The following is a 27,945-nucleotide window of genomic DNA, read 5'->3' on the forward strand; positions in this document are numbered from 1 at the left end:
ATGAAAAAGAGAAAAGGGAGAGAAGAGAGAAATTTAAAAGAACTTTAAGTAAAGAACAAACAAAAACCCTTATAAAACAAAACCTACAGGTTCTGGCTTCTCACTTCCTCTCTTTGCATTAAAGGTTTCCCCGAGTGATTGATTACAAAACAAAGTTCACAGAAGTGATAGTCTTGGTGCAAGAAGTTGGTCACTACAGGATTTAGACTGTTAGAGAAATAAGTGCTTAAATTCATCCTGTAACAGGGAAAATACTCAGGCTTTGTCAGAGCGATTCTAGTTATGTTGCGTCTACACCCAGCTGTGTGGCTTCCAGAGTCCAGTGTAGATGATTGGGAGGCTCCTTGCCCCTGGGACATTGAACACTCTCAAATGCCAGGCTCATGGCCTGGTAAACTCAGCCTGTTGGTAGACTTATTTTCTTTTAGTTTTTTAAAAAGTAGTTGCTAACATTAAAATGCTTGGAGCTGTCTGACAACAATCTGGACTTCCAACTTCAAGGGGATCGAAAGTTTTATTCAGGGAACTTACTGAGGACTATAGCCCGGGACACAGCCTCTGAGATACCCTAAGGAGATGCTCCAAGGAGCTAAGTGAGGAGCCAGGACATATAAGAGTTTTTGCTAGGAGAAAAAAAATGTAGTCAAACACCAAAAGATTACTTTTAGTCACAGAAACAGACACCTCAAGTTAATGATTTTAGTGCTTCTGTGTATATAGGAAGATGCAACAAGAGCCTGAGCTCATTGAAAATACTCCTTTGATATGCGTCTTAACTATCTAGGGCCAGTACCCTGCTTTTCTATATCCTGAGTTCCCCAAAGGATGCCCCATCGCTGGGGGCTGTAGTGGCTGTAGTGGCTGGTGGCTTGTTGATGGGCAGCATTGGTTGTTTCCTAGAACAGTAGGTGACATTCCCTTTCTACACCTGCCTCCCACACTGGACCCTGAGCTCTTTGAAGCTACGGTCTCTCTGGCTCCTGCCTAGTACCTAGTGTGGGTACAAAATCTGTGAATCAGTGAATGGCTTTTTTGGAGCCTGGTCACACATGAATACATAATACCCTTCTGTCCTCTCAGTACTCAACACATACTTTCTGTATGGTTCAAAAGGAGATTTGGGACGCCTGCAGAGGAGTAATGACAGTCTTCTCCATTTATATGTGTGTTCTAGTCCCACAAAGTCAGAAAGACTAGGAAGGAAAAATAGGAGGAGGGATACAAGACCAATGATGCCACAACTTCTACAGGCATTCTGTTTATTCCTTCCACAACTATGAAGCACTACTGTGTGGTGGTGCTGTGCTCCACAGTGGGATACAAAATGGTAAAGATTTCTTTTCTCATAAAGCATACACGCTTTATGAAAATAATAAGTTTCAAAACATGTATGTAAGATTTTTTTAAAAAATAAGGAATAATAAGCAATGAAACATGTAAGATTTTAAAAAAAAGTAAATGCTGTGAAAAAATAAAGCAGGGAGGTGGAGCAGAGTGAGCAAGTTGGGCACTCTAGGATGAGTAATCAGGGAAGGCTTCCCTGTGGAGGTGACGTATAAACAGACCTGAATAATGAGGTGGAGCCAGACCTGAGTATCTGGAAAAGAATGTTTTGTGCACAAGGAATAGCAAGTGCAATAACATGGATACCTCTTTGTGCCATAGGCCACAAGGATGACTCTGAATGCTGTCTGAGAGTTAGGTGGTGTACTATTTTTAAATACAAGTGAGAGATCCCTGGTGGCTCAGCAGGTTAAGGATCCAGCATTGTCACTGCTGCAGCTCTGGTTCCTGCTGTGGCACAAGTTCTATCTCTGCTTCTGGAACTTCCTCTGCCTGAAATAAATGAATAAAGTGATGTGGGCCCTGATGTTGAGGCCATTTATAATGCATCTGTGCCTCTTATCTGACTAACTTCATTACCTCTTGTGTAATTAGCAGTCCTTCCCTTTGAGAAAGCTGGTGCCTCTCCTCTCCTCCCATACTCATCCATGCCTCTGATTTTCTTTTTTGCTCTTTTTTCTTCTGAAATATTCTTTCCCTGCCTTTGTCCTCTAAGGCTTAATTAAAATTCCCTCTCCTCCATTAAAAGTGATTTTTCAGTTGAAGCTATTCAGTACCTTGATTGCAGTGGTGAATAGGCCATAAAGTTGTATAGAATTTAATACACACACACAAATGAATACAAGTAAAACTGGGGAAATCAGAATGAGGTTGTAAATTTAGTGGATTATATCAGTGTCAATAACCTGATTTTACTATAGTACTATAGTTTTTCAAAATATAACCGCTGGAGAAAGCTGGGTAGTGTACAGAGAATCTGTTTTATTTCTTACATGTAAATCTGCATTTGTCTCCATTTTTTAAAATAAATAACCAAAAAAATTAGGTTTTTTTTCCTGGAAATGATGAAATTTTAAATTCCTTATTAATTTGAGAAAAATGGATTTTCAACTTGTTATGAATCCATATCCTCTAATCTGCACATCCTTGCTCATTATAATAAGCAAAAGGCATTGTCTCAATAAAAACATTTGTCTCTGAACCTATCAAAAAAGAAAAAAAAAGTCACGGTGAAATTCATCTGAAATTTCTCCTCCTTTCTCACAGAAAACTTCCTGGTGCCTACTAGTTATTTGCCTCCTCCTTTTTATGTGTACAATTTGCCCTTCAAGAACTTTGCCCAGGACTGGCACTTAGAGTTTACAGAATCAACTGTCTTCCCTTCTTCCCAAATTGGAACAGTGTGTACCTATCTACAGTCCTCTGGCACCCCTCCCTGGCTCCACAGTCCCTGGAAACCTGCCAACAATCTTCTCATATATAAATTCTACTGGTACCCCAGCTGGCACTGGTCCAAGCTTGGACACATAGCTCATTCAAAGACAGGCATGCATTCTCTTACAATACCCCCACTCATTCTGTGCTTCAGTATCTTACTACTGTTTCCGTATGATGTGTATTCAGTATCATAAAAGTTGGAGCAGGGAAGCTGGTGTTCTGATATGGGAGCCAGAAAGTCCTGGATACAAATCCAGATCCCATCATTTTCCAGCAATACAGTTTCAGGCTAAGTGATCCAATTCTCTGAGCTTCAGTTTGCCCGTTTGTAAAGTAGAAATAATAATAGCTACTTTTATTATTAGATTGTCAGATAATAGTGAAGAATGAATGAGATAGTGTTTCTGAGTACTGAGCATGAATTGATATATTTCCACATTTTGTCTAGTTCTTTAAACGTTTCTCTTTGAAACAGCTCTGGTGAGATGAGAAAAATGCTTACAAAAAGCTGATACTAAAATGACCTTGAGGAGTTCCCTTCACGGCGCAGTGGAAATGAATCCAGCTAGAATCCATGAGGATGCAGGTTTGATCCCTGCATTCTCCTTGCTCAGTGGGTCGTAGATCCAGCATTGCCACGAGCTGTGGTGTAGGTCTCAGACATGGCTCAAATCCCGAGTTGCGTGGCTGTGGTGTAGGCCAGCAGCTGTAGCTCCGATTCGACCTCTAGCCTGGGAATTTCCATATGCCACGAGTGTGGCCCTAAAAAGCAAAAAAAAAAAAAAAAAAGATAATGTGAGGAGTTCCTACTGTGGCTCAGCGGGTTAAGAACCTGATGTAGTGTCTGTGAGGATTCAAGTTCGATCCCTGGCCTAGCTCAGTGGGTTAAGGATCTAGTGTTGCCATGAGCTGTGGTGTAGGTTGCACACACGGCTCGGGTCTGGCATTGCTGTCTGTGGTTGTGGTGTAGGCCGGCAGCCGTAGCTTCGATTTGACCCCTACCCTGGGAATCTCCATATGCTGCGGGTGCAGCCCTAAAAAGACAAAAATAAATAAATAAATAAATAAAATGACAGTGTTGTTTGTATTTTTGACATGGAAGAAACCCATGGGGCGAAGATCTATATATCCATTTTCTCCTTTATTCTTAGAGCAGACCTCTCGGTGATTGCTGGACACATGGCTCCTTGGGACAAAACCTCCGTCTCATGCTGTCTCTTGCAGCTGGGTATGGACATGTGTCTAAGTCTCTTACATGTCTATAGTAACATCTTTCTTTCTTTCTTTCTTTGGCCATGCTCGTGGCATGCGAAAGTTCCTTGGCCAGTGATCGAACCCTCGCCACAGCAATAACAGAGCCACAGCAGTGACAATACCAGATCCTTATACCACTGAGCCACCAGGGAACTCCAATAGTAACATCTTCAAATAAGAACAGCATATATTTTTATCATCTTTCTTCCTAGAAGATCAAAGTTTCTCAAAATTTTTAAAAATAATTCCTTTTATTAAGATTTCAATATCCATAGCATTCAAGTTATAATGTTTTTACTACCAAAATACTTCACAGCTGTTTTTTGTTTTTTTTTTAAAAGATGGCTTTCCAACTCACTCAAAGACATTATTTTTTCCTATTTTAAGACATGCAGATTTCTTGGAAAGAAAATAGAAGAAGCAGAGTGGCCTAATTTCATTTTTAAATGTGCAGTAATTTTCTTGGTAATTATTTGCAAGAAAGACAATTAGACTACTTACTTAACATTTTAATACCCAATTTAGGGTTAGTAATGTTTAACACTATTCGATTTTTACATGAAGAAACTGATGGATAAAAAGTATATATCAGTCAGGATTCTCTATAGTAAGCCATAGAAGCCAACAATGGCTAATTTAAGCACAAAAGGGATTTATTTTTTAAATATTGGCAAAGTCATAGAATTTTCCAGAGTGCAGAAAATAGGCTAAGAGATAACATTGCATAACAGACATGCCTGGAATTCCCTGGTGGCTCAGTGGGTTAAGGATCTGGCATTGTCACTGCTGTGGTTTGCATTGTTTCTGTGACAAGGGTTCAACCCCTGGTCCAGGAACTTTTCTGTGCTGCAGGCACAGCCAAAAAAAAAAAAAACTGACATCCCTGATGACACTTAGGTTCAGTGGCCTTCCTTGTGGACCACCTACTAGAAAGAAAATATCCTGGCTAAGCCAGGACACAGTTTGGTGACCTTGGCATGATTTTGAGAGATAAAGGCATTACTTGGCTATAAAAATGGGAAAGCATGGCCTTGAGGTTTATATTAAGTTTACATGATAGATGATGACCACCGTTTATAATTTAACTCAAGTACAAACACATCCACCATCTCATAAATCTTAGGAAATTGAATCCCCAGGACACTGTAAATAATGCATGTATCCTATCTGTTGTATGACAAATACAGACGAACAGGCCCAATATTAAATAAACACCTAATTTATTTGTGCACATTTAAGGTTCAAAAGTTGCCTCCCAAACTCTCACAGTCATTGAGGCCACTTTTAAGAATTTAAGAGGGATTAAATTTAATGGATTAAATCCATTAAAATGGGTTATTGGCAGCAGTTCAGGAGCAAGGCAAGGAGCCAATCCTGACATTCTGACTGAGAAGGTTGCAACACAAAACAGCTCATTAATTCTTCCTCCCACCAGAGCAGAAGGCACCTTTGTCCCCTCTGCTGGTGGTTGACAGAAGTCACCAAGATGCCTTTACTTTGGCTGGCTTCAGGGTTAGAGAGACAGGGTGAAAAATGATGGTCTTAGGACACCCAAGTCTTGGTTGGCTCATGCCCTTGAGGTCTAACTTACCATTTTCTCCTGGAAATGTGGTTTCACTGTCATTTGCTGCTTGTGAAAGAGGATGTCCCCCCTTGCACCATCTCGCTACTTTTCAGACAAGAAGAGAACAGTAATAGCACAGAATCTCAGCACTTACTGAGCAGACACTGTGTGCCTGGGATTGGGCCAAACACTCAGATGCTGTATATCTTTTCATCCACATGAGAACTGTGTGCAGAAGGTACTGCTATCTCTCTGTTTTACAAATGAGAAAGCTGAAGATCTGAAAGGTTGTGTGGCTTCTTCAAGGACAAATACATAAATAGAGAGAGGTAGCCTGGGATTAGAATTCGGTCTGTGATGGAGCCACCATGCCTTGCCTTGTTCCTGTTCTGTGGCATCCTGGCCTTCTTTCCTTCTTAGCGTTTTTACTCACAAGGACTGCAGTCTCTCAATGCTCTCCAGTCCCCTTCATACCTCTGTCTTACCTGTTGGTCCCTCAGCAATGCCCTTGGAGTGTGAGTATCAGTATGGCTCGCTGGCCAACCTCTGTGTCTTACTAGAACATCACAGAACCAGCCACAGAATACAGTTGACCCTTGAATAACGTGGGTTTGAACTGTATGGGTCCACATATACATGAATTCCTTTCACTGGTAAATGTTACAGTCCTACTTGATCTGAGGTTGGTGGAATCCATTGATGTGAAGAGCCAACTATATGGGAGTTCCCATCGTGGCTCAGCGGTTAACGAATCTGACTGGCATGCATGAGGACGCAGGTTTGATCCCTGGCCTTGCTCAGTGGGTTAAGGTTCTGGCGTTGCCATGGGCTGCGGTGTAGATCCCAGATGCGGCTCAGATCCTGCATTGCTATGGCTGTGGCATAGGCCTGCAGCTATAGCTCCAATTCAACCCCTAGCCTGGGAGCCTAGGAATCTCCATATGCCGTGAGTGCAGCCCTAAAAAGCAAAAAAAAAAAAAAAAAAAAAAAAAAGGCAAAAAAAGATCCATCTATAAATTATATGTGGATTTTTGACTGCAGGAGGGTAGGTGCCCAAGTTGGTCAAGGATCAACTGTAACGAAATTAACGGACTGAGCACCATCTTAGGGACCTCTAAGCATCTCCTGCTCCACCCATTCTGAGTTTGTCTCTCAAGGGCACGTGTCAGTAGTAGTCTTGTCTCTGTAGCATCACGTCTCCAGGTTTGGGACCTGAGTGGCTCCCTCCATCACACCTGGCCACCAGGAAGAAGACCATCCAGGCTGGAGACCTCACCAACTCTCAGGCATACTTGGAATCCATTTCCTTGTCTGTCTGGCAGAATGTGCTCCCTTCTGACCTCAGCTTGGGTTTATCCTTCACTGCTCCAGCCCTGAGTCCTGGCAGGGGAAGGGTCTTCCTTCTCAAGCCCCCCGGGGTTCCCCAGCAGGGCTCGGGCCATCCTGCATTAACCCAGCCCTTTCCTATTTTCTTTCTCCTTCTGCAGCAAGATAGTTTCTGACATCTCATGTTCCTCAACCCTACCGTCTTCCGGACCCTTTCAGGGACCCACCATTCCTTGTGAAGAATGCTGATTCTTGCTGGCAGCAAACAAAGTGTGAGGAGTTCCCTCATGGCTCAGTGAGTTAAGGGTTTGGCATTGTTGCTGCTATGGCTGGTTGGGTGACTGCTGTGGTGCTAGTTCGACTCCTGGCCCAGGAACTTCAACAGGCCCTGGGTGCCACCAAAAAACCAAAAATATGAGCTGGAAGAAGAAGAAAAAGGCCTCAACTGAGCCTCTTCACTCTAAAGGTTTACCCCAAACACCAAAGTGGACACCATCCTCTGCTGGAATTTTTTTAAAAATAATTTTACTGAGGCATTTTTGCCTATGAAGAGCACAAATTGATGATTTTTTTTTTTTTTTTTGGCCATGCTCTTGTCATGTGGAAGTTCTCAGGCCAGGGACTGAACCTGTACCACAGCAGAGACAATGCTAGCAACTCGGGGAGTTGAGTCATGTGGAAGTTGCTGCTAGCAGTGACAATGCTAGATCCCTAACCCTCTGTACCACAAGCGAACTCCCACAATTCAATGATTTTTAAGTAGATTTATCATATTGAGCAGCCATCAGCATAAACTAGCTTTAGAACATGTCATCACCCCAGTAAGATCCCTGGTGCAGCCTTGCTATTAATCACTGTCATCTCTCCTCTGCCACGAATCTGATTTCTATTTCCATAGTTTGCTTTCTATGGATGTTTCGTATCAACGGGATCACACACTGTTTGGTCTCTTGTGGCTGGCTTCACTAAGCCTGAGTTTTTTTGAGATTCATCTATAGTTGTTTCATTTTTAATGTGGAATTGTTTTCCAGTGTATGGATGTCACACAGTTTGTCTATCCATTCACAAACTTTTTTTTTTTTGGCTTTTGTCTTTTTTTAGGGTCACATATGAAGCTTCCCAGGCGAGGGGGGGAATCAGAGCTGTAGCTTCCAGCCTACGCCAGAGCCACAGCAACTCAGGATCCAAGCCATGTCTGCAACCTACACCACAGCTCACGGCAACGCCAGATCCTTAATCCACTGAGCAAGGCCGGGGATCGAACCCGAGTCCTCATGGATACTAGTCGGGTTCGTTAACCACTGAGCCACAATGGGAACTCCTATCCATTCACGACCTTTAACAAGCATTTAGGTTGCTTCCAGTTAGGAGCCACTGTGAGTAATACTGCTATGAACATTCGTGTGCCAGTCCTTGTGTGGATCGATGAAACTCTTCAGAATTAATTGGCCTATCTTTTCAGTTTTCCTAGTCCTAACCATCAAGTTCTTATAGTTCTTTCAGAAAGACCCTTCTAGCCCTTGGCTCATTTAGACAGGACTCAACTCCCCGAGCCAAAGAGTGGTCATACCAATCATGGATCCGATCACTAGCTTCATCTATTTACCCAACTACTCTCGAAACTTCTCAGACACTCGGCTTCCCCCTGGAGAAGGTGAAATTCATTACAAATCCCCAGACACATATCTTCTGGGTTCCAGATTATTTTCTTCTTTTAAAAAGTTTTAACATAGTCTCTGTTGATGAGTTTTCAGATTTTTTCCAAATTTTTATCTACTTATACTTTTAAAATTTTTTAATTGAGATAGAACATTGTATCCATTTCAGGTATCAAACTTATTATTACAGAAACACTGCAATGAATAACTGCAATATATCATTAAGTACAGTAAGTCTGTAGAATAAATTCTTGGCAGTAGAATTTCCAGGTCAAAGACATGCTGGGTTTTGGCGGGGGACGGGGGGAGTTCATGTTTTTTTACAGCCGCACCTGTAGGGGTCTGTTCTCCAAGTCCATGAGTTTCTTTTCTGTGGAAAGTTTCATTTGTGCTGTATATTAGATTCCAGATATAAGTGATATCATATGATATTTGTCTTTCTGACTCACTTCACTTAGTATGAGAGTCTCTAATTCCATCCATGTTGCCGCAAATGGCATTATTTTGTTCTTTTTTATGGCTAAGTAGTATCCACCTTTTTTTTTAATGGATTCTAATACTTAAACCAACCAAGGATATAAAATTTTTTTCCTCTAGTTTCTTCTAGTTTAATTTTTAAAAATTTTACAGTTGAAGCCTTGATTCAGCTGAAATTTATTCTAGTTAAATATGTGAGGTTTGCATCCAACAAGAGTGCAAGAAGTTTGCTGGGCAGTGCACCCAGGAATCACACTGTAAGGGAGTGAAGAGGCAAAATTGGGCAGAGGAGAAATTGAATTGAGATGCAACATCAACGAAGCTTCAGCCAATTAATTCCACAAGCTCTGGACCAGGAATAGCCTTTCAAAGCTCTCTTAAATGAAGAGGGCCAGGCATTGTACCCTCGCATCAGCCAGCCAGTCCTTGGATATGAATGACCTGGGGGTATAGTTTGGGGTGAAGCTGCTCCCTTTGGCTGAGAGCAATTCCTGGGGAGGAGCTCAGCCAGGAGCTTTCAGCAAACAACACTCCCAGCATCTGGGGGCAGCAGTGCCTTGTCCTGAAGGGGACATGTGACTGGTCCACCGGGCATCTACCACACTGCCTTCCCGACTCCACATATTGACATATGCATCTCTTTGCCACCTATTTTATATATACAATTCCATAGGTATTTGAATCCATTCCTGGACCTCTCTATTCTGCTCCATTGATCCATTTCTTCATATACTAGTAGTATACTATTTTTAAAATTATAATTTTATAATACATTTCAATATATGATAGGGCTGGTCCCTTCTCCCTAACTTCAAAATTTTCCTCATTCCTCTCGTTTGCTTCTCTTTCTATATAAATTCTAGATCAGCTTGCTAAATAAATCAGGGTGGAGGCGACTGGATTAAATTCATGGATTAATTTAGAGAGAACAGACATATTGGTGTTCCCTCATGGCTCAGAGGGTTAAGGATCCAGGGTTGTCACTGCTATGGCTCTGTTTCTGCTATGTCACGGGTTCGATTCCTGGCCCAGGAACTTCTGCAATCCATGGACCAGGCCAAAAACAGACAAACAAATAGAAATATTTTTGACACCAAGTCATCATCTTCTCCCAGAATGTGCTTTGGCTTTCCTCTTGTTCAAATTATCTTTTGTGGAGTTCCCGTCGTGGCGCAGTGGTTAACGAATCCAACTAGGAACCATGAGGTTGCGGGTTCGGTCCCTGCCCTTGCTCAGTGGGTTAACGATCCGGCGTTGCCGTGAGCTGTGGTGTAGGTTGCAGACGCGGCTCGGATCCCGCGTTGCTGTGGCTCTGGCGTAGGCCGGTGGCTACAGCTCCGATTCGACCCCTAGCCTGGGAACCTCCATATGCCGCGGGAGCGGCCCAAGAAAAGCAACAACAACAACAAAAAAGACAAAAGACAAAAAAAAATTATCTTTTGTGTTCCTCCCTGGTGTTCTAAAGTTTTATTTATGTAGGTATTATTTAGCTATAGTTAAATTTGTACCTAGCTGTTTTATCTTTAAAAATTTTTTTTTGTAAGTGGGGTCTTTTCTGTGTATTTCTGACTAGTTGTTTACGTTATGAAGGTTAATTATTTCTATGTTAATTTTGAATGCAACCACCTTACTATATTCTCTTATTGTTTATAGTAGTTTTTTAGTAGATTCTCTTGGGTTTTTCAGATATGTGGTTTTATCACTTTCCGATCGTGATATTTTGGCCTCCTCTTTTCCAAGTTTTCAGCCTCTAATTTCTCTATTTTGATTTATAATCAGAAGTACAAGATGTTTTTAGAAGAACACTAAAATTATAAAACACACAATTCACAACAAGAAAACATCATTGCGTATACTTTGACAGCTGTGGTTACCACACTGTCTTCTAGTTACGATTACATGTTGTAGTTATAATCCTTTAAGTGGTGGTCTCCATTGTTAAGTTATGATCTCCCTTGATGGCAGGAGCTGTTTCATTCCTTTCTATATTTCCAGCACTTAGCTTAGTGCCTCAATAAATGTTTGTTGAAAAAAGTAAAGAAAAACTAATAACCCTAATCCTAAATAGGCTACAATAACTATCATTTGCAAAGTGTCTGTTAATGTCATCTGGCATTAATGTCAGCCAGCTCTCTTTCTCGTAAATGTTTTGAGACCACTGAACATGAAGTAATGTTTTTAGGTCAGAACACCTTCGCACCTTGGCCTAGTTCTCTGTTCTGCCAGCAAAGTGTCCACTTCAGATGCCCACCAACCTTTGTATCACCAAACACCCACTGCCCAAGACTAAGTGAAGTGTGTTGGCCAGCCCCAGCGCCCTGGATGTTGTAGAGAGTTGAAGAGCCCACCTTCCAAGTGGAGGGCAGAAGTAATGTGGGTATTTCTGGGTATTGCTCGATATAGCATCTTGTTGAGCCTCAGGGGAGACTGAAAGCCTTCTGAACAGTTTCCATTTTTGTTTTCTGTCATTTTCAGCTTTCTTTGGGAAGAAAAAATGGGAGGGAATCAGAATAGGTAGGATCTGGCCTACTTTGAGGTCTTTCCATTGATAGTCTAAAACCTTTTCAAAACAACACAAATAGTAACTGACTCAGCCAGAACTCAAGGCTACATTCAGTGACTCCGAGTCGCATGCTCTTTCCAACAGATTAGGAAGTTGCTTCTACTTGAATTTTACTCATCAGAAATCCTTTCACTTCTCTTCTAAATTGGTGATGGAGGTGAGAGTGTACCTTCCAATTTATAAAAATGTGGTCAATATTCCCACGAATGTTAACACACAAGAGGAAATTCAAATAACAATAAACGTGACAATCTCAGCCACAATTTGCAGAAAAGTTACCAAATACAAAGTAGTACAATAATGAGGTACTTTTTTGGTCTTTTTTTGTCTTTTTAGGGCCACACCCACAGCACATAGAGGTTCCCAGGCTAGGGGTCCAATCAGAGCTGTAGCCGCCAGCCTAGGCCAGAGCCATAGCAACACAGGACCCAAGCCACATCTGAGACCTACACCACAGCTCATGGCCACACCAGATTCTTAACCCACTGAGCAAGGCCAGGGATCAAACCTGCATCCTCATGGATACCAGTTGGGTTTGCTAACCGCTGAGCCATGATGGGAACTCCCAGTAGTGAGGTACTAGTTTACATTTATGAAACTCCCAGCAAATTTTATAGTGAATTCCTAATGATGGGGAGATTATGCCGAAATTTCCTCGATGCAGCAGGATAAATTGCTATCATTTTTTTTGTAAAGCACTTTGGTAACAGATACCATGGGGCCTCAGGATAGATGTTCCCATCCTTTTCCTGACTATGCAAGATTTATAAAATCAGCTAATTCCATTGAAGAAGATAGCCATCTGAAGGAAGACAATACATTTTATGTAAGATGTACTCTGTAATAAAAATAAACATGGAGTTCCCATTGTGGCCCAGCAGAAGCGAATCCGACTAGGAACCATGAGGGGGGAAGGAACCTGTGCCATGGCAGTGACAACACCAGATCCTTAACCCACTGTGCCACAAGAGAACTTCCTACGATCATTTTTGAAACCTTCCATTGTTGGACATTTAGGTTTGTTTATTTGGGCATGGCCGAAAAAAAAAAGAGAGAGAGAAAGATCCAACAGCAAATGAAGAGAATGTAATACTAACGTTAAAATTGGAATACTGTGTAATAATATGTGAAAAGAGTGCTTTATGATATAATGTTAAATTTAAAAGTAGGAAAGAGGAGTTCCCGTTGTGGCTCAGTGGTAACAAACCCGACTGGTATCCATGAGGATTCAGGTTTGATCCCTGGCCTCGCTTAGTGGGTTAAGGATCCGGTGTTGCTGTGGCTGTGATGAGCTTTGGTGTAGGTCACAGAGGTGGCTCTGATCTGGTGTTGCTGTGTCTGTGGTGTAGGCTGGCAGCTGCAGCTTTGATTCAACCCCTAGCCTGGGAACTTCCTATGCCTCAGGTGCAGCCCTAAAAAGACAAAAAATACATGAAATAAAATAAAAATAACAAATAAACACAAAAGTATATGTACACAGGAGTTCCCGTTGTGGCGCAGTGGTTAACGAATCTGACTAGGAACCATGAGGTTGCAGGTTCGATCCCTGGCCTTGCTCAGTGGGGTAAGGATCCAGCATTGCCGTGAGCTGGGGTGTAGGTCACAGATGCAGCTCAGATCCCCCATTGCTGTGGCTCTGGCATAGGCCGGTGGCTATAGCTCCGATTGGACTGCTAGCCTGGGAACCTCCATATGCCATGGAAGTGGCCCTAGAAAAGGCAAAAAGCAAAAAAAAAAAAAAAAGCATATGTACACAAAGGTAACAACAATAACCATACACACACACATGGAGAGAAAGTGAAAGAGATGGAAATTTGAATTCAGTAGGTTTTTCTACCGCTTGATACCTCAGGATCAGCATCTGAGGGGGACCAATGGCAGCAGGAGGGGGTGCAGGGGAGGTTGGACTGCATGGAATCCAGGAGGAGCTCTGAAGCTGGGCCGGCCCAGGGAAGCAGGAATGGCTTTGGGTAAGGCAGCTCCCTCCAGCCTGGTGGGCATCAGTCTTTGGAGCCAACTTCTAAAAGAAAAGTTAATGGGAAAAACCAGTCTTTAGCGCTGCCACTAGTCTTGAGACCCCACCTAGGAGTCAGTTATCTCCGTCTTCTACTACCCGTGGTGGAGTCCCCTCCCCCTCGGCTAGCACTTCTGCTGGTCTTCGGTGGCTTTCCTAAGTGGGATGACGAGCTCCTAGTCACCTTGCCCCTCTCAGGCTAAGGCTGCTACAAGGGAGAACCAAGGTGATTGGGGTCAAATATAGTCTCCCATGCCTCCCTTATATAACAACAGGCCAACCTCCTGCAGACAATCAGGCTCAATTATCCGTTCAAGCAGGTGACTCTTTCCAAGCCTTCTGATTTCTTGGCATGAGGAAGCTGAAGTGACTGGACAGCAGACAAAACTTGAATGGGATTCCTGCTGTGCACCCTAGTGGAACATCCTCTTCCTGGGAGCCAAGATCTCTAAATACTGAGCCCAGCGTTGCAGGAACAGGAGCAAAAATTCTCCCAGTGGGTCTCTGGGAGTGGGAGGAGGCAGAGCCACTCCTTGGTTCTCAGATCTGTGTGTTCTAACTGATAGGGACATGGCACCATATCACGGTGGGTGATTTTGGGAAGATACTGTAAGGTACAGCCTCGCAGCTAGCCTCTCAGTTGCGTCTCAACAAGCCATCCCATTGCTCTGTGTGGCACAGTTCAGGACAGGGCCGTGGATCCATCATGTACCCACTACCATGCCCTGTTTGCTACAAAGTGTGTCTCTTATTCCAATGTGATCTTTTGTAGGATCTCCTCTTCGTAGATCAAACACTCCATAAGCCCTTGGATGATGGTGCTGAGGCCTATAAAAAAAATTAATAAACAGAAACTTCCATGAAGTAGAGTTAGGAGACCAGAAGGGGGAGCTCCTATGCCCTGCCATGATAGCAGAGCCCAATAGGTAGAAGAAAGGCTCCTTTTCTCAGCCAATGAAAAGCCTCGGACTCTGTTCAGTACAGCCCTTCTGATGTCCTTTCCCCTTTATAAAAGCAGTCTCCTTCCCTTTCTGTGCTTGCACCTGGCTCACCATGGCTGCAGACCCTAAACTGCAGTTCTCTGCTGATCCTGAATCAACACACCTTTGCTAGAGAAATATCAGCATTCTATTTGTTTCAGGCCAACAGACCCTATAAATAGGAAAGACTAACTGAGAGCTGGAATATTTGTTGATTCCAGTCAAGATGAATTGTCCCTTCTAGACTAGAAGTTTAGTGAAGTTAATTTCCCACTAAATGGCTGATGGGTCTTCTCCAAGAGCTGTATTAGAGACATAGAGTTGGTCCCTCTCCTGGCAGGTTAGAAAAATGTTGGTAGCAGCTGAATCTAGAACAGGCTTGCCGAGTGGGAGCTGGTGCTGTTGAGCCCGTGTATACCTCCCATCCCTGCCACCATGGCGCTTTTGTTGTGCCAACAGTGAGGCCCAACACAGAGGCTGGCTGATGTCACCTGGATGAGTCATTCTGTCTACTTAGTGCTTAGTGTCTTCTGTAGTTTAGTCAAGAGTTCTAGGTGTGAAACTGACTCAGATATGGAAACTATGTGAGGGATCTTGAGGGTTTTTTTGTTTTGTTTTGTTTGTCTTTTGTCTTTTTAGGGCCACACCTGCGGCATATGGAGGTTTCCAGGGTAGGGGTCCAATTGGAGCTGTAGCTGCTGTCTACACCATAGCCACAGCGAAACAAGATCCGAACCCCGTCTGCGACCTACACCACAGCTCACAGCAAAGCCGGATCCTTAACCCACTGAGCGAGGCCAGGGAGTGAACCTGCAACCTCATGGTTCCTAGTCGGATTTGTTTCAGCTACACTACGACAGGAACTCCGTCCTTGATTATTTTGGTGGAGTAGATTGAACAGTGCTTTTGTTGCTGCCCATCTGTCTTGCCCATAAGGAGGCTCTGTTTTATTAACTATCTCCACAGCTTTCTGTGGGTCACACCCTTTTTGCTGCCTCTCCAGCCTTCCCTCTCACTGCAACAACTGAACCCACTTTGCTTCTAATGATCAAAGCACTGCCATGACCTCTAATTTACTGTCATTCCCATCAAGGAGCCCAGTTCTGTAATGACATCTCTTACCATGAGCTATAAAGGAGAGCCACCAGTACTTTTCTGAGATCCCTCTTACCAGATCCTGCCTTGCTGCTTTGGCAAAAGGAGTTTCATATGGAAAACAGGCATCTGGTTCAGTATCCAGCCTCGTCTAATAAATCCACTGAAGCATGCCCCTTTTTATGAGACATTTGGTTCCTTTTTTCCACTGTTTGAGAGAGAAGTTCCAGCATTTATTACTCACTGAGTGTGGGCATCAGTTTCTCTAAGTGTCAGAGAGCCGTCTTAGCAGTTTGTGCTGGGATCCTTGCCAGGGTCTAATAATCCTATTGGCCAAGAGATGCTCCGGTATCTATTAACACTCCGTTGGCCAACTTGATGGTCTGCTCCCCCTTGGTTCCTCTTAGCTCTGCTGGTAATAACTCTACTGGTCCCTCAGCTGCTCCTTCAAGGAACAATGACTTTCCTCCTTGGCAGACCCGGTATATCCCTGACAGCATTTGTTTTGACTTTATGGGTTATGTTATTGGCTATAATAGGTTCATATAGGTCTAGCGTCAGAAAAGAAAATGGTAGCAGGTCATGATCAGGGGCAACAGCATGAGTGCTGTAAGACAGAGACCTCCAAACATCATTCCTGAGTGAGTGATGAGCATGAGCCTTTGACAGGGAGGAGTGGACCCCTTCTGAAGGCCAAGAGGCTTCAGGAAATATGCAAATTGAAGACTTTCATTGCATCAACCCCAATACCCACACCCCAAGTACCAGTGTTTTAGTCTTTCCCAACTAGAGTTTGAATTTAGGTGTAGTAGAACTGCCAAGGGGAATTCAGTCTTTTCTGACACCTACTACTTTTAAATCCTGAGCCTGATCTTCAGCTCTGTCTGCCCTTCAGCCACAGGAGATGTGAGTCCCATTGTACCCCACCAAGGAGGACCTCTGCCTTTTATGTTTAGCCTTTAATCACTGATTCATTACCCTCAGCCTTTCCTTGTCTTTCTTCAGAATTTCCTTTGCCCCCAGCAACAGCCATCCAATACCATTATCCTTATAATTATTAATTCCCTCATGCTTCTCAAATGCTGGTTCCATTGTCCCAGCCAAAGCATGCCCTTTTAAAGGCATGCCCTCCCGGAAACTGTCATCAGTGTCTGCGTGCCTGGCTTTATCCCCACTCTGCCATCCACTCACCATATGCTCCTTATTTCCAGCCAGCTGGTGGGTGACCCAGCTTTAGCATCTGCTTTCTCGTGCCACTCTTGCCACCAACCATCACATGCTAGGTTTCCTGGGAGGCAGACTGCAGTGGAGATCAGGTTTCTTGGAGGGTGCTCTTGAATCAACATCTGTAGGGGTGTGAAGGAGCGAGCTTGAGCAGAGAAGGAAGTCTGACTGTGAGGCTGTCATTGCAGAGGCCACAGCAGATTCCATGGGGGTCCTGACAGCGTTGTCCTCAAATTGGGAATGTGGACCAGGCTTTGGACATGGACTGACCCTGGGGAGAAAACAGGATGAAGCTGCTCCCTTCAACAGGGAATAATCACTGGGAGGGGGGCTTTGATATGATCTACCAGCCCACCCCCCAATCCCCTCCAGCAGCTGGGGAAAGGCAGGCCTGAAAGGAGGGGCTGGATTTGGGCACCACACGGCAGTATCCACTACAACAAAATTTTAATTTGTCATAATTGTTTTCTTACTTTTTTTTATTTTTTATTTTTTTGTCTTTTTGCTATTTCTTGGGCCACTCCTGCGGCATATGGAGATTCCCAGGCTAGGGGTCCAACCGGAGCTGTAGCCACCAGCCTACACCAGAGCCACAGCAACGCGGGATCTGAGCTGCGTCTGCGACCTACACCACAGCTCACGGCAACGCCGGATCGTTAACCCACTGAGCAAGGGCAGGGACCGAACCCGCAACCTTATGGTTCCTAGTCGGATTCGTTAACCACTGCGCCACGACGGGAACTCCTTACTTTTTTTTTAAATGAAAGTATAGGTAATTTATAATGATTACAATTTCTGCTATACAGCACAGTGATTTACTTATACATATATACATTCCTTTTAATATTTTTTCCATTATGATTTATCTCAGGATATTGAATATAGTTCCCTGTGCTTTACAGTAGGACCTGGTTGTTATAATTGCATTTTAGTAGTAAAAGAAATTGGAGTTCCCGTCGTGGTGCGGAAGAAACGAATCCAACTAGGAACCATGAGGTTTCAGGTTTGATCCCTGGCCTTGCTCAGTGGGTTAAGGATCTGGCATTGCCATGAGCTGTGGTGTAGGTTGCAGATGTGGCTTGGATCTGGCGTTGCTGTGGTCTGGTGCAGGCCAGCAGTAACAGCTCAAATTAGACCCCTAGCCTGGGAACCTCCATATGCCGCGGGTGCAGCCCTAGAAAAGACAAAAAGGCAAAAAAAAAGAAATCAAGTCATTAAAATAAAAAAATGTTGGAGTTATTGTTGTGGTGCTGTGGAAACAAATCCAACTAGTATCCATGAGGATGCAGGTTTGATCCCTGGCCTTGCCCATTGGGTCCAGGATTTGGTGTTGCCATGAGCCGTAGTGTAGGTCACAGATGAGGCTTGGATCCTGTGGCTATGGTGTAGGCCAGAAGCTGTAGCTCTGTTTCCACCCCAAGGCTGGGAACCTGCACATGCCGCAGGTACGGTCCTACAAAGACAAAAAAAAAAAAAAAAAAATTGCTTAGGAAAAAATGGTGATCTCTTTTGTCCAGATAATTCATGGTTTGTCCTGGGAAAATTTCCAACCTGAAGACTGGTCCAAGCCTCCCACAAAACAAATAGAAACTTGGGTGTGTCTTGGCCAGTGAAACCGAGATGGGGATCAATTAGCCTGGCATGACTCACCTGCCCTCAGCCTACCCAAGGCAGACCCAAAGCAGGTACACTGGGTGTGGACGCTGGTCTGCTCCATAGCCGGACAAGCAGGCAAACCTGTGTGACCTGAGCAAACACATGGAGGCCTGAGAGTTTCTGCTTAGAGGCCTTGTGGCACCCACACTAAAAAGAAGCATAAATCTGATGCCCTAAGCCTTAAAAAGTTATTTATGTCTTTATTGAAGCCTGGTGAAAATGTGCAAGAACATTTGATCACACTTCCTTAAACAATCACACTTCCGGAGTTCCCGTCATGGCTCAGTGGTTAACGAATCTGTCTAGGAACCATGAGGTTGCGGGTTCAATCCCTGGCCCTGCTCAGTGGGTTAGCGATCCGGCATTGCCATGAGGTTTGGTGTAGGTCGCAGACGCAGCTCAGATCCCGCGTTGCTGTGGCTCTGGCGTAGGCCAGCAGCTGCAGCTCCGGTTGGACCCCTAGCCTGGGAACCTCCATATGCCGCGAGAGCGGCCCTAGAAAAAGGCAAAACAACAACAACAAAAAATTACTGTTCCTAAAAATCCTATTTCAACAGCTCTGTCAACAAAAAAATTAATTCACAGTCAATCTAAGAAATGGAAAACTTTATTTGAGCTCACCTGAGGATTTAATCTTAAAGACCATCTCTCAGAGCACTCTGGGGACTGTCCCAAAGAGGTACAGGGAGGCCAGGGTAGCTGTGATTGTGGAGCAGGGGATATATGCAGCGGGCACACATCTTTGTAGAAGGTTACTGCTCTTGGCGAAGAACAAATATCTTAGTGAATGGTTTCAGTGCTTTTCCAAGACAGGAGAATGCAGGACACTGGATTCATAAAATTTTCTCCTGGAAAATATCTAACTACCCAAGGGCTCAGTTCTGTCAGTTTTCCCCCAACACAAAATGCCTCGTCCTGATCTTTGTCCTGAATTCCTTTCAGGGTGGCCTGCTTAGGTCAGCAACTACAGTGCATACATCCTTGTAGAAGTGGATGGTGGGCCGTCTTTAAAAAAAATAATAATAACTATTCTTTGTTTTACAATCCCCTCCTTTTCAGTCTTAATTTCAACAAAGTTTGGGAGGCATTTTTTGGCCGCTTTGTCCCATAGTGCTAGGAATGCTCATTCCCAGGTCAGGTGAGGGTTTCTTTGACAGGTCAATCAATGTGCTATAGCTGGACTAGGCCCTGTTAACAGTAGCCTAAAACCTCTGGATCGCCTGTCTCACTAGTCTGTTATGGGCTAGGACATACGGTTCCCTCTTGTTGCTTCTTCCCATTATCTACAGTTATACTCTTATAATCATTGATCTTATGGAATTGCATCTTTGATCAATCATTTCAAGTCACCTAACCATCATTAATTTTATCAGAGGGTTACTCACACATATGGAAATACAAGAAATGATAATCTTGCAAAATAGGCAGAATACAAATAATATAGCTAGTAACACCAATAAGGTCACAAGTAAGTATTTAAGGGAAGAGCTTCCATTAGGTGTGGCCCAGTATCTCCCCAGGTCATCTGAACTGTCTGTTCTTCATCCATCGCTATCTTTAAGGGTAATGATATATCAGCATTGTACACACAGCTCAACAAAGATGTCTGTAGGTACAAAGTGAGTGCTGGGTCATTGTGACCCCTTAGGGACTGATGAAGGAATGTTATCTTCTAAGGAGGTACGGGGCTGTCAGAAGAACAATTGAACTTTATGGCTGAGCAGGCATTTCTGCCACTGGGGAGTCTGGCTAAATGCATAATGCAGTTACAGAATGCACAGTAGAGGGGAGGGAGGAGGCCAAAGGGCAGAGGAAAAGGTTTTATTTATTTATTTATTGTTTTTTTGTTAGGGCCGCACTGGTCGCATGTGGAAGTTCCCAGGCTAGGGGTTGAATTGGAGCTGCAGCTGCCAGCCTATACACCACAGCCATAGCACCACAGGATCCGAGCCATGTCTGTGACCTACACCAAAGCTCACAGCAATGCCAGATCATTAACCCACTGAGTGAGGCCAGGGATGGAACCTGCATCCTCATGGACACTAGTCAGGTTTGTTACTGCTGAGCCATGACCGGAACTCCAAAAGGTTGTATTTAAATTTTCCTGTCTTGCCTTAAAATACAAATTTTCATTTCATCAGCTCATTCCTAGGTTTTGTTCATCCAAAGTGTTGCTTTCCAGCTTATAAAACTCAACAGCAAAAAAGCCAAAAACACAGTGGAAAAATGGGCAAAAGGCCTGAATAGACATTTCTCCAAGGAAGACATACAAATGGCCAACAAGAATTTGAAACAATGCTCAACATCACTGATTATTAGAGAAATGCAAATCAAAACTACCATGAGATACAGCCTCACACCAGTCAGAATGGCCGTCATTAATAAGTCTGCAAATAGCAAGTGCTGGAGGGGTTGTGGAGAAAAGGGAACCCTCCTGCACTGTTGGTGGGAATGTAAGCTGGTATAGCCACCATGGAGAACAGTATGGAGGTACCTTAGAAACTATACATAGAACTACCATACGATCCAGCAATCCCACTCCTGGGCTTATATCCGGACAAAACTTTCCTTAAAAAAGACACATGCACCCGTGTGTTCATTGCAGCTCTATTCACGATAGCCAAAACATGGAAACAACCCAAATACCCATCGACAGATGATTGGATTAGGAAGATGTGGTATATACACAATGGAATACTACTCAGCCATAAAAAAGAACGACATAATGCCATTTGCAGCAACATGGATGGAACTAGAGACTCTCATATTGAGTGAAATAAGTCAGAAAGACAAAGACAAATACCATATGATATCATTCATATCTGGAATCTAATATACAGCACAAACGAACCTTTCCACAGAAAAGAAAATCATGGACTTGGAGAACAGACTTGTGGTTGCCCTGGGGAGGGGGAGTGAGTGGGAGGGATTGGGAGCTTGGGGTTTACAGGTGCAAACTATTGCTCTTGGAATGAATATACAATGAGAGCCTGCTCTGTAGCACTGAGAACTGTGTCTAGATACTTACTTCGCAGCATGACAATGGGAGAAAAAATTACGTATACATGTATGTATAACTGGGTCCCTATACTGTACAGTGGGAAAAAAATAATTAAAAAAAAGATGGAAACATCAAAACAAAAAGTGTTGCTTTCCAGATTTCTCTTTTCTACTGCTGGCAAACTTCAAAGACCCTTTTCTCCCCCTGTGGACTTAGTCCTTTCTTCCACAAGTATATATGCAAGTCAGTTTTATGTATGTAAATCAATTTAGTCTTTCTCTGCACTTTGTTTGTCTCCTGTCCTCGTCACCCTCAACAACACGCAAAGGGCTAACACAGACTGATTAACAAGAGAGGATGGGGTGGCAACTTGGACCATGTCACCCTTGAATTGGCAAATAGGTTGTATTTTTTAATGCCATATTTGATAAGGCACACTTCGCCAGATGTGAAGAACTCAACAATAAATTAAAATGTATGAATCACCCCATCTTTGGCTCTGCCATCTCATTATCCTCATGACTTTGCATCCCCTCCTCAGTCTCTTCATCCTCCATCAAAGTGCTTCCCAGTGTTTTGTCTGCCATCAATCTGGCTGTTCCACGTGTCCTTCCAAAGATGGCTTGTCAACCTGCCCAATGAGAACACACAAATGTGAGGCTCAAGCTTGTGTGTATACACACAAACACAATTTTTAGTATAATTTCAGTGAGTTCGTGGACCCCTGAATAAATCCCAGTTAATAACTATTTAATTACTTTCTTTGCTGAATTTTCAGTTCCTAAAATTCTGACCCCCAAATTTTAGCTAAATTAATAATACACTTAGGGCCCACAACCAAATATGAAATCCATTTTCTTTTGTATATTGGCAAATGAATCACCTTTATAAATTACACAGAGCAATATGAATTGTGTACCAGAGAAGCCAACATTTTTATTCATTCATTCCTTCCTCTTTCAGTTGATTCTTCGACAAACATCTACTTGCTAAGTACTATTTTGGAGTAATACCTTTATATAAGATTAGTCCCCAACTTCAAGAATCAAACCAACAATGGGAACAAATGATATGTAAATTGTGCCAATGAAAAAATTAATCAATAGTCAATCTTAAATGAAAAATTATATTCAAAACAACCCGAGGATTGTAACTTGAGAGACGGTCTTTCAGAGAGCTCTGGGGACTCTGCCCCATAGAGGAAAAGGGGAGGCCAGTGTAGCTGTGATTGTGGAGAAGGGGGTATGTGCAATTAGGCACACATCTTGGTGGAAGGTTGCTGCTATTTGCGAGGAACAGATATCTTAGTTAATGATTTTAGTGCTTTTCTAAGTATGGGAAAATGCAAGACACTGGATTCATAACATTTTCTCCTGAAAATGTCTAACTACCTGAGGGCCAGTTCTGTCAGATTTCCCACAACATTGAAATGCCACATCCTGATCTTTGTCCTAAATTCCTTTCAGCATTGCCTGCATAGGTCAGCGACTACGATGCCAATGACTCGGATGGTGGGCACATTCTTACTTTACAATCCCCTCCTTTTCAGTCTTTTCTCTCTCTCTCTCTTTTTTTTTTTTTTTTTTGCCACACCCACAGTATAGGGAAGTTCCTGGGCCAGGGATCAAACCCAAGGCACAGTTGTAACCTGCACCCCAACTGCAGCAATGCCGGATTTTTAACCCACTGACCCTCCTTTTCAGTCTTAATTTCAACAAGGTTTGAGAAGCATTTTGTAGCTGCCTTTTCTGATGGTAATAGGAATGCACATTCCCAGGTCAGGCGAGGATTTCTTTGATAAGCCACTCAGTATGCTACTGCTGGAGTAGGCCTGTCAACAGTAGCCACGAGCTCTGGACCGCCTGTCTCACTAGTCTGTTATGATCCAGGAAATGGTTCCCTCTTGTTGCTTCTTCCCATATCTAGAGTTACATTATGACAGTCATTGATCTTAAAGAGTTGTATCTATTATTATTAATTTTTTTTTTTTTGTATTTTTAGGGCTGCACCCGCAATACATGGAGGTTCCCAGGCTAGGGGTCCAATCCTACACCACAGCTCACAGCAACACGGGATCCTTAACCCAGTGATCGAGGCCAGGGATTGAACCCACATCCTCATGGATGCTGGTCGGTTTCAGTTAACTGCGGAGCCACAACAGGAACTCCAAAGAATTGTATCTTTGATCAATCATTTCGAGTCACCTAATCATCATTAATTTTATCACAGGCTCAGCCACACATATGGTAATTCAAGAAATAATGAGTTTATAAAAATAAGCAGAATACAAGTAATATAGCTAGTAACACCAATAAGGTCATAAGTATTTAAAGGAAGCGCTTCCATTAGGCGTGGCCCAGTATCTCCCCAGGTTGTCTGACCTGTCTGTTCTGCATTAATTGCTGTGTTTAAGGGAAATGATAAACTGCTATTGTAGGTAAAGCTCAGCAAAGATGTCTGTAGGTACAAAGTGAGTGCTGGGTCATTGTGACCCCTTAGGGACTGATGAAGGAATGTTATCTTCTAAGGAGATACGGGGCTGTCAGAAGAACAATTGAACTTTATGGTTGAGCAGATATTTCTGCCACTGGGGAGTCTGGCTAATGCACAACGTGGGTACAGAATGCACAGTAGAGGGGAGGGAGGAGGCCAAAGGGCAGAGAAAAAGGTTATGTTTAAATTTTCCTTGTCTTGCCTTAAAATATAAATGTTTATTTCATAATGCATGTACACAGAAACACAATTTCTCATACAATTTCAGTGAGTTTATAAAATAAACCAAATAAACACCCTGAATAAATTGCAGTTAAAGATGACCTCCTTTTTTTTCTTTTTTCTTTCTTTTTTTTTTTAGGGCCATACCCGAGGCATATGGAGGTTCCCAGGCTAATCCCCCCTGATTCCAGGGGTCTAATCGAAGCTGTAACTGCCAGCCTTCACCACAGTCACATCAACATGGGATCCAAGCCACGTCTGCAACCTACACCACAGCTCATGGCAACACCGGATGCTTAACCCACTGAGCAAGGCCAGGGATGGAACCCACGTCCTCACAGATACTGCTTGGGTTCATTAACCGCTGAGCCTCAATGGGAACTCCTTAATTACTTTCTCTGCCAAACTCTCTGTTCCTAAAATTTTGGTCCCTAAATTTTAGCTAAACTAAAACACACTTGGGTGTCCTCGGTAAAATGCAAGATCTACTCTTTTTGGGTATTGGCAAATGAATCATCCTCATAAACTACATAAAGCATATACGAATTGTGTACCAGAGAAGCCAACATTTTTATTCATTCCTTCCTTCCTCTGTTTGTTAGTCACTCATTCATTTAAAATACATTTGTTTGCTGAGCACTTGCTATTTTAGAGTAACACTTTTATGTAAAATCAATTTCCAACTTCAAGAGCCAAAGCAATTGCAGTTCCTGCTAGGGTACAGCAGGTTAAGGATCGGGGTTGTCCGTGTTGTCTCTGTGGCCAAGCTGGCTCGATCCCCAGCCTGGTGCAGTGGGTTAATAAGGATCTGGCATTGCCGCAGCTCTGATGTGGGTCACAGCTGCAGCTCAGATTTGATCCCTAGCCTGAGAACTTCCATGTGCTGATGGTGCAGCAAAAAAAAAAAAAAAAAAAAAAGGCAGTTAATGGCTATAATTGATATTTACTTGCTTTTTAGGGCCACCCCCATAGCATATGGAGGTTCCCGGGCTAGGGGTTGAATCAGAGCTGTAGCCTCTGGTCTAGCCATAGTGACAGCAACACAGGATCTGAGCCTTATCTTTGACCTATATACCACAGCTCCCAGCAATGCCAGATCCTTTAACCCACTGAGAAAGGCCAGCAATGGAAACTGCCTCCTCATGGATGCTAGTCAGATTCGTTCCCGCTGAACAACAGGAACTCTTTTATTTATTTACTTAACCTTTTTTTTTTTTTTTGCACAAGCCACTACAATGACAGTGCCAGATCCTTAACCCACTGAGCCACAAGGGAACTCCTCTCTTGAGTTTTCAGATGACCAGAGTGGGAGAAAGATGGTCCCTCCAGAAGGAATAGCATTTGCAAAGATCCAGAGTTGGGAAGAAGCAAGGTGTGTGGAAGAGCTTATCACTATTGTGTCTGGGCTGGTGTGGATCATGACTACGGAGGCCATCACGGGAGGTGCAGCGAGGGTCAGTTCACAGAGGTCCTGCTATGCTGGTCTCAGGAAGTTACTCCTTAAGTTCAGTGGGATGTGGAGCCTCTGAAAGCTAGTTAGCAGGGCATGACATCATCAAATTTGCATGTGGTGTGGTGGGGCATGGCGCTATTCACACCTGTTCCTGGAGATTGCGTCTCTATCACATGCATTTAAACCCAGAAAACAATAGTAATGAATGTAAACTATAAACAATTTGCTTTTAATACGTTAAAATGGGTACTTGGCTGCACCTTTACACAACAGCAGTCTGCTGCTTGCTTTCAAGAGTGTTCTTTTGAAAGGCGTTATCACCAGAGCTGTGGGCGAAGCATGCATACCCCACACCCCAGCTTATCAGAGTACCAGCCTGGCACCTGATGGAACCTCTAATACCAGCGGAGATTCAACTATTGTGATTGTTTATCATTTTATAATTTTCCCACTTCATGTTTGGTTTTTCCAGTGAGTATATTTTTAGTTTAAAAAGGATAGAAAATATAAACATGTCTAGAACATTAGTGTTATTAAATGGATACTTTATTTACTCACATATTTATAATATGCTTTTATGAAGATAATGCCCCTTCCCCAATTAGTGCATGGTGTCTTTGTTTTACTTTCCGGCTAAATTTGCATCAGAATTTAGGGTAACTCAAGGGAGTAGGTAATGCATACAAATGTCACTTGTTATGGTATATAGCAACAGGAAAAAAAATTAAGTCTAAAAAACACTGGGGTAGTAAAAAGAAGACAAATTTTGACAACAGACAGATCTGGGTTCAAATCCTAATTCTGTTAGTTACCAGATATGTAACTTCAGGTAAGATATTTAACCTCTCTTAAACTTGTTCCCTTTTTGTAAAATGGAACTAATAATTTCCTTGCAAGGTTGTTGTGATCAGTGAAAGAACATGTATTCAAAGCCTGGTATAGGTGTTTTAAAAGTGGTGATAAAACCAAAAAAAAAAAATTTAAAAACCCACAAAACTAAAAATATGTAAGTAGGGAGTTCCCATTGTGGTGCAGTGGTTAACGAACCTGACCAGGAACCATGAGGTTGCAGGTTCAATCCCTGGCCTTGCTCAGTGGGTTAAGGATCCGGCGTTGCTGTGAGCTGTAGTGTAGGTCGCAGACGTGGCTCAGATCCCACGTTGCTCTGGCTGTGGCGTAGGCCAGGGCTACAGCTCCAATTAGACCCCCAGCCTGGGAACCTCCATATGCCAAGGGAGCGGCCCTGGAAGAGGCAGAAAGACACACACACACACAAAAAAAGTAAGTAAGGAGCTCCCAAGTGGTGCATCAGGTTAAGGATCTGGCATTTTCGCTCCTGTGGCTTAGGGTCACTGCTATGGTGCAGGTTCATCCCTGGCCTGGGACCTTCCACATGCCATGGGTGTGGCAAAGAGGAAAAAAAGGCAAAAGAAATAACTAAAAATAAATACCTAATGACTTTAAAACAACAAACAAAAGAAACAAAACAAATAAGCAAACAAAAAAGCAGTGGTTAATAGTAGAAAGGTCACTGTGAAGGTGACGTGGAAGCTGGGTTGGTTACCAAGACTAGATGCAGAAGACTCACTAAGTCATACAAGCAGTTTGCACAGAAGGCCTAAACTAAGGCAGCTGAAAAAAGGAAAGAGAATTACTTTTAGAAATATTCAAAACGTGACAGTTATATTAGAGAAAACTAACATTCAACACCCAGATCTCTAAGGTATAATATAATGAAGGATGTATTTCTCACCCTGTGTTGGTTCATGTCTTCTGAGCACAGATGCCAGGATGAGATTAGACAAGCCAGAGATTTACAGGAGGAAACACGCCTGTGAAGGGTTAGCAGGAGGATGCCAGGGGAGGCAAGGAGAGCTTTCAGACCACAGTCCAGATCTGACAGCTGCAGAGGTGAGGGGCAGGGAAGAGGAGTGGGTGGGAAGAGTGCTGGACTTCAATGTAGTTCCAAGAAAGAGTCAGCCAGGCCAGTGGAAGATCCATAAGTCAAAATCTGCTGGAGGAATCCTGGGTCTTGCAGCAGTGGCTCTGTCGCTGGCAGGGAGCAGCTCACAGGAAGTGTTGCCTCAGCACAAACACAGTGATAGAGCCAGTGGGGCAGAACTGGGGCCATAGTACATCTTGTTCCCCCCTTCAGCAGGAAATCTGAACAGCACGCTTTCGTGA

General features: G+C 43.3%; 1 protein-coding gene and 1 long non-coding RNA gene across 3 annotated transcripts in view; one reads left to right on the top strand and one right to left on the bottom strand.

Moving 5' to 3' along the window:
• Window positions 1–27,945, top strand: part of PAQR8 (progestin and adipoQ receptor family member 8) — a 124,471-nt gene that overhangs the window by 19,320 nt on the left and 77,206 nt on the right. The window lies entirely within an intron of this gene.
• Window positions 13,417–27,878, bottom strand: LOC125136856 (uncharacterized). Of its 2 annotated transcripts, XR_007137235.1 has the most exons (5): window positions 27,515–27,878; window positions 22,080–22,224; window positions 16,904–17,207; window positions 13,919–14,465; window positions 13,417–13,643 (listed from the first exon to the last, which is right to left on the bottom strand). It is a non-coding gene; the product is annotated as an uncharacterized LOC125136856 (long non-coding RNA). The 2 variants fall into 2 exon arrangements; XR_007137234.1 differs by having other exon boundaries at window positions 13,417–14,465; window positions 27,515–27,874.

Source organism: Phacochoerus africanus, chromosome 9 (assembly GCF_016906955.1).
Source record: "Phacochoerus africanus isolate WHEZ1 chromosome 9, ROS_Pafr_v1, whole genome shotgun sequence".
In the NCBI taxonomy this organism is placed as follows: domain Eukaryota; kingdom Metazoa; phylum Chordata; class Mammalia; order Artiodactyla; family Suidae; genus Phacochoerus; species Phacochoerus africanus.